The 6,222-nt window shown below is 43.9% G+C and overlaps 1 pseudogene; it reads right to left on the reverse strand.

Moving 5' to 3' along the window:
* Positions 1–507: 507 nt before the first annotated feature.
* On the reverse strand, positions 508–2,633 carry LOC147462945 (uncharacterized; annotated as a pseudogene).
* Between the last annotated feature and the right edge of the window lie 3,589 nt (positions 2,634–6,222).

The following is a 6,222-nucleotide window of genomic DNA, read 5'->3' on the forward strand; positions in this document are numbered from 1 at the left end:
GCTCAACAATTGCAAAAAAGTGCAACATTACAGCCAATGGAGTCAACATCAATCGAAGTAGGTGATCAAAGCAAAGAAGTTGAAGAAAAAGGTCAATTCAAGGACACTGCCACAACAAAAGCACTCAATACAAAAAAATATTCCGAGACGATCAAGTGCAACATTGTTGGTGAAAACGAAGAAAAGATGTCAAAAGAAGTAAAGCTATATTTTCAGCTAGACAAGAACCTCATCCTTTCGCACTTGGAAAAGATGTAGCCAACCACAACTTGAAGATGCTCCTGAATTTGTGAGCATATCAAGAGACAAACGAGTAGAATGCTGGGGAATCATCTCCACCACCATTGAAGTAAGTTCATAGATTATCATAGCTCAATTCTATGTGATCACAACAAAAGATATTCCAGACAACATCATAATGGGAATGCCAATGGCCCAGAAGATGTCAAAGATACAGAATTCAAACATGACGGAGTCATCAAAGACAACAAAGAAGGAAGATTAAGACTAGTCACCCGCGGACGACAGCACAAAGCCCTCAGGCACAGTTAAAAAGGAAACGGATGCCAAAGCAAAGCTTATTGATGATGATTCATCTCCATCGAACAGAACTTTAGAAGAGATAGAACACTACAAGAGGTTATGTGCACTTGTGACTCTTTTAGCGACGGAAATACATTGGGTTTTTATACTCCCCGACGTCACTAGGACTGTCGCTAACAGCGTCGATACGGGAACGTCGCTATGGGCGTCTCTAGAACGGTCTCTATATGCATCGCTATAGCCATCGCTATATAGCAACGATCGTTTACAGGCCACCTATAGTGACATTTATAGCAACATTGTAGAGCCTTATATAGCGGCGGTCATAGCGACGCCCGATAGAAAAAAACTTTGGTGGCAGGGCATTGAATGCCCTGCCACCCATCAACCGTATTGAATGTTTCAATACTTGAGTAAACCTAAATGAATCCAAGATAAGCCCAGATTCACCTTTGAAAGAAAGTGCAAGCTTAGATATAGACCCAAAGTAGTCACCCAAAACACAATATAACCATTAACTCCATCATCCATAGTATTGTTTGCAGAATAAAGATACAAAACTGACAAAAGTAAATTGATGAAAGTAAATCAATGACAATTGTACACATCATAGGCAAAATCACTTGATTGTTAAACTTTGCAAATGTAATAGTTACAACACCAGTGTCATTATTGAAAAAATATACATGGTTTTCAAAAAGACGTATAAATGTCATCTCATGATACATATGCTATGACAAAAGGAAACTAATTCTATCTAGCTACGGCTAGACTGACATCGTCTAATCATACATCTCATCGCGTTCAAGTAGCGTATCTGTTGGATTTTGCAAAAAAAAACAATAAGACAGCTTTCTGTAAGTATAAACATATAATTTATAAAACAATACAACAAATAGAAAAGAGTAAATCCTAACACTAACCATGCCACCGTGAGAACTCAGAATGTCCATCAAGGCGTTTAAGCCCTTCCTACCTGCGTACTCGCGTTCGTACGGTGTGGGGTCATGTCCTATCATCAACCACTGTCAAAACATACAAAGAATCCATTATGTTAGAATTTAAAAACCCCTAAACCCTAAATTATCAAACCTAAAGAGCAATGGGAAAACACTTACAAAATCGGCCTCAAATGATGCCCACCCGCCGCTCCCCAAGTGGTGCGAGCTTCCTGCCTCTACTCGCACTCTGGCTGCCTCCTTTTGTTGCTTCCGCTTGGCGGGATTCTCACACGCTACTTTCTTTGCATTCTTCCAATCTTCTTTCACCAGCCAATCTGGTCTGTTCCACCCATGCTTAATTGCTTTATGCACTTCGGATCGCTTGTGCTTGCAGTATTCGTGCATTCAAACCTTCATCAGGTCTTCATTGAAGCGGTCATCCCCTGTTGGAACGAGAAACTCATCATGCAGCATGCTGATGACTCTATATTTTAAATCACTTGGTACTTCACTCCAGGTGTTTAGTATGTAGTGTCTAAACACCTGAGAGCAAAGTCGGCGCATGCGCGAGATCACCTTCTTGCCTTCATCATCCAAGATGATGCCGCCGCTGACGTTGACGGAGTAAGGCAAGCCCTCTCGCCGGTGACGCGTGAAGCTGGGTGTGCCGGCAGGGCTCTCTAACGGCATGTCGCCGGGGGTACGGACGTCAGGTGTCTCCACTGGAGTCTGGGCCCCGAAGCGAGGAGTGTCGACTAGAGTGACTCTTTGAGGAGTAGCTAGTGGTGTGTAGCCGCTAGGAACGGCCGTCAACCGCACAAAACTTGGTGTAGATGGCAATGTCGTGGCTAGTGTGGGGGCAGGCAAAGAAGGGGAGGGTAAAGAGCCTCGTCAAACACGAGGCGGTGTCGAGGCATCGGCGGCGGCATCCCCACAACAACCGTCGTTGCCACCACTAGAGCACCGGTGCCTAGACGAGTGTGAATATTGTCTCGTTGACACCGAAGCTTCGGAGCGCGCTAAATGCTCCGAAACAGAGGGAGATGCTAAAGGAGTAGGAACGCGTGATGGTGCGCCGGAGCGATGACGCTCCACGTACCACTGTCTCTGCTAGGGTGACAAAGAAGAAAGAAACTGCTCATCATCCATATTTGCATTAAACACACGAACATTTAAACTTAATATTGAATGAATGGAGAAGAAAACATGGACAAGTAGAGAGAGAGAGAGAGAGAGAGAGAGAGAGAGAGAGAGAGAGGGGACTCATAAAGGGGGAGGGATTCCTGTGTAGAGAGATTTTGTTGAATTTCTGTGAATTTGTAAAAGCACTGCGCTCCGGGTGCAATGGGGACTGAAGCTGCATCGCGAAGTTCTTCTCATAGAAGTTGCTTGTCCCACCACTAAATCCAATTGATCGGGTGAAAGAGACGCTGAGAAGCAATAGTAGTGCTTCTTAGTGTCTCTTTCACCAGATCAACTAGATCTAGCGGTGGAACGAGCAACATCTATATTGAGCAGACCAGCTTCGCGATTGCAGCTTCAGTCTTCATCCCACTCGGAGCGCAATGCTCGGCGTCCCTGCTTGTGAGAACATACCTAGAGCATACGTACCTAGAGTGGATGCAAAGACCATTAAATACAATGACACATATAGACAGAAATGGACAAAAAGCCACGTGAATACAATATACATTATAAAACGGAGCTTAATTGTTCAAATACAATATTTATGGCTTTAAGAGGTCTCTCTCTCTCATCCTCACAAAGCTCAACATAACTTCCTATATCTATATAGAGTTCTCCGTTTAAACAGATGTCCTCCGTTTCATTTTGTAGATCCTCTGCATGCATCCCATAGGGAGTAGCAGCTTGATGCTTGTCTGGCACCACCTCAGCGGCTTCTGACTGAGCATCTTCTCCGATCTCCTCCATTTATGCCACTGTGATTGGCACATGTTAGCCTTCATACGTCCGTGCACTATGAGGGGCTACCTCTATGACGTACCACCAGTTTGATGTAGACTTTGTAGGATGAAATATCAACTGCCAGAGCCACATAACTTATATGAGAGCTTCCAAGCACATAACTTCTAAAATTGGATGTTAACTATTTACATGCTTACTTGTTCACAATGCTCGGGTAGTATGAAAGTGTCTCTTAGGTCAGTCCATTTCTTAGTTGAATCCACCTCAAGAAAACCAGACTCTCCTCTACGCCCAGTAGCATTGAGACCCTCCATGATTATCTTGAACCATTGCACGTCGAACAAGTCGATAAAAAATCTTTATAATCGATCCTCAAAATCCCTTGTAGCGTGCCGAAGTAAGTGAGTTCCACCACCACAGGATCTGCATCAGAGGACCGTCGTCGACTAGACTGTTCAAATTTTGCCATGATTCCACAATCTTGAGTAAAACGCTTTTTGTCAATCCGTTCCACCCTACAATGTAGACCTTTACACCATGCTGCTGTGTATGACTTATACTACAACCAACAAAGATTATGAGTGGCCGTTCAAACATCTAGAAAGTCATTAGTCGTACATTGCAAACTGACCTTGGTTGCGCAACCCCGAGAGTACTCCCACTCCTCCTCAGTCACTTCTTCATCGCGTTGTTGTGCGCTTTTCAATTGGTTGTGCAACCATCTTAAGCTCATGAATGTTGGTAGGCTTTCCAGACCCTTTGTCGCTCTTGCTTTGCATCCTCATATTGTGAAATCCACTTTTGCATCATTGGATTGTGAAGCATGCAAAATCGGTTGATTTCAGCCTCTAGATCTTCCATCATCTTCTTCTCAACACCGAGATTGCACATGACAATCCCAGATATGCGCTCATCATCTATGGTTCGCCATAGCGTGTCCCGGGCCAACCTTCTACCATGCTACCCTCCGGACGTGCCTTCTGACGCACATATCCCTTGAGCGTTTTCATGAAACGTTCTAAAAAGAACATCCATCTGGAATGTATTGTGCCAGCTATTTCCACCTCATCAACTATGTGAACAAGAAGAGGCACTTGAATGGTTAGCATGGTAGTAGGAAAGTGTTTCTCAAACATGCACACAACCTCCGCAGTGTTTAGTTTGGCGAGTGGTATGGAGTCTACATTAATCTCCTTTTGTGAGATCCATTGAACCAACTTCCGCAGCGTTTAGTTTGGCAAGTGGTATGGAGTCTACATTGATCTCCTTTTGTGAGATCCATTGCACCAACTTCGCAAGTTTGTAGATTGTGTCACGGACGTCGAGAGACAAACATCCCTCAATGGCCACCGGTAAAATAAATTGCAAACCACGTGCAACAATGATATTAAAGTCCACACACGAATTTGTTACCCAATTCCCACTATGATATATTCCACTATGAACATACCTGACACATTTTATGCCAGTCATGTGACTTCAAACTGGTAAGCTTTCCTTCTTTAGTAAAACACGTTCAGAGCGAGTGCATTACGCCAGTGGGGGTCCTCAAAGATCGAATGGTCTCTTTTACTTTGCGTTCTTCGGCTCCTATGAAAATCCATGGTGCTTTAGGGAGTTTTATCGATCCATCGGATGCTGTCTGCGGCAAATATTTCTCCATACGATCCACATTTCTAAGGTCAACCCTGGTTCCCAAAGTATCTTTCTTGCCGGTCAGATGGTCCCATAGCAGATTACCCACATTCTTGAATATGTGCATTGCATCGAGCAAGTGATTGATCATGAGTCGGGGCCAATATGGTAACTCGTACCATAGAGAGAGTCTCTTCATCCCTGGGGGCAAACCGTCATCACACATCTCCTTCTGCTCTAACCATGCTTGTGCAGACATCCCCGGTGGCTCTCTTCCCAAAAAGCCATCGTGTAACACATGATTCTCTAGAAGATTCGCTTGATGACCTTTGTAGATTTGCTTCTTCAATGAGGGCGCCCGATGTGCATTCAGTCTAGGTCCACATGTGACACATGCTCTGTATCCTCTTGTTTGAAGCCCTGCATGTATACACATGATAATAGATAAGCTTGAGAAAAACCAAGATTTATAGTGTTTGAGTTTAAGTGTAAATCACCTGAGCATTCTGTTAGTGCGGGATAGTCATGCATGGTCCACATTAGAATGCCTCTGATCAAAGCATTCCGTCGACATGTGTGTCGGCTCATATCCACCACTTCTATGCCAATCCATAATTGTTGTAGCTCTTCTAATAGTGGACAAAGATACACATCCATATTCTTCACTTTATACCACCCCGGCACAATCAAGCTTAGCCATAGGTGCCCCTTCTTCGTAGTCAACCACGGGGAATGTTGTAGTTGACGATGACAACGGGCCATACATTGTAAGATGTTAATCTTTGACCAAATGGATTTACGCCATCCATAGCCAGGCCTAGGTGCAAATTGTGAGCTTCCCTGGCAAAATCCGACCATGTTTCATCTATATGTTTCCAGGCTGCGCAATCTGCAGAAATCCGTATCACACCATCCGAAGATTTATTCTCCTCATGCCATGATGCTAGGGTGGCCATGGACTTACATTTGAAGAAATTCTTGATATGAGGAAGCATAGGAAAATGTCACAAAACCTTTTGTGGAATTTTTGTTCCGTGGAGATCTACTCGATATCTCTCCGAATCACATTTCGGACACTTCTCCATGTCTATGTATTCCCCTGTGAAAAGAATGCAGTCGTTAGGACAAGCGTGGATCGGTAATCCATCCCCAAGTTTCGTAAAATCTTTCTTGATTC

The sequence above is a fragment of the Adiantum capillus-veneris genome, chromosome 2 (genome assembly GCF_014529385.1).
Source record: "Adiantum capillus-veneris isolate H3 chromosome 2, ASM1452938v2, whole genome shotgun sequence".
NCBI lineage: Eukaryota > Viridiplantae > Streptophyta > Polypodiopsida > Polypodiales > Pteridaceae > Adiantum > Adiantum capillus-veneris.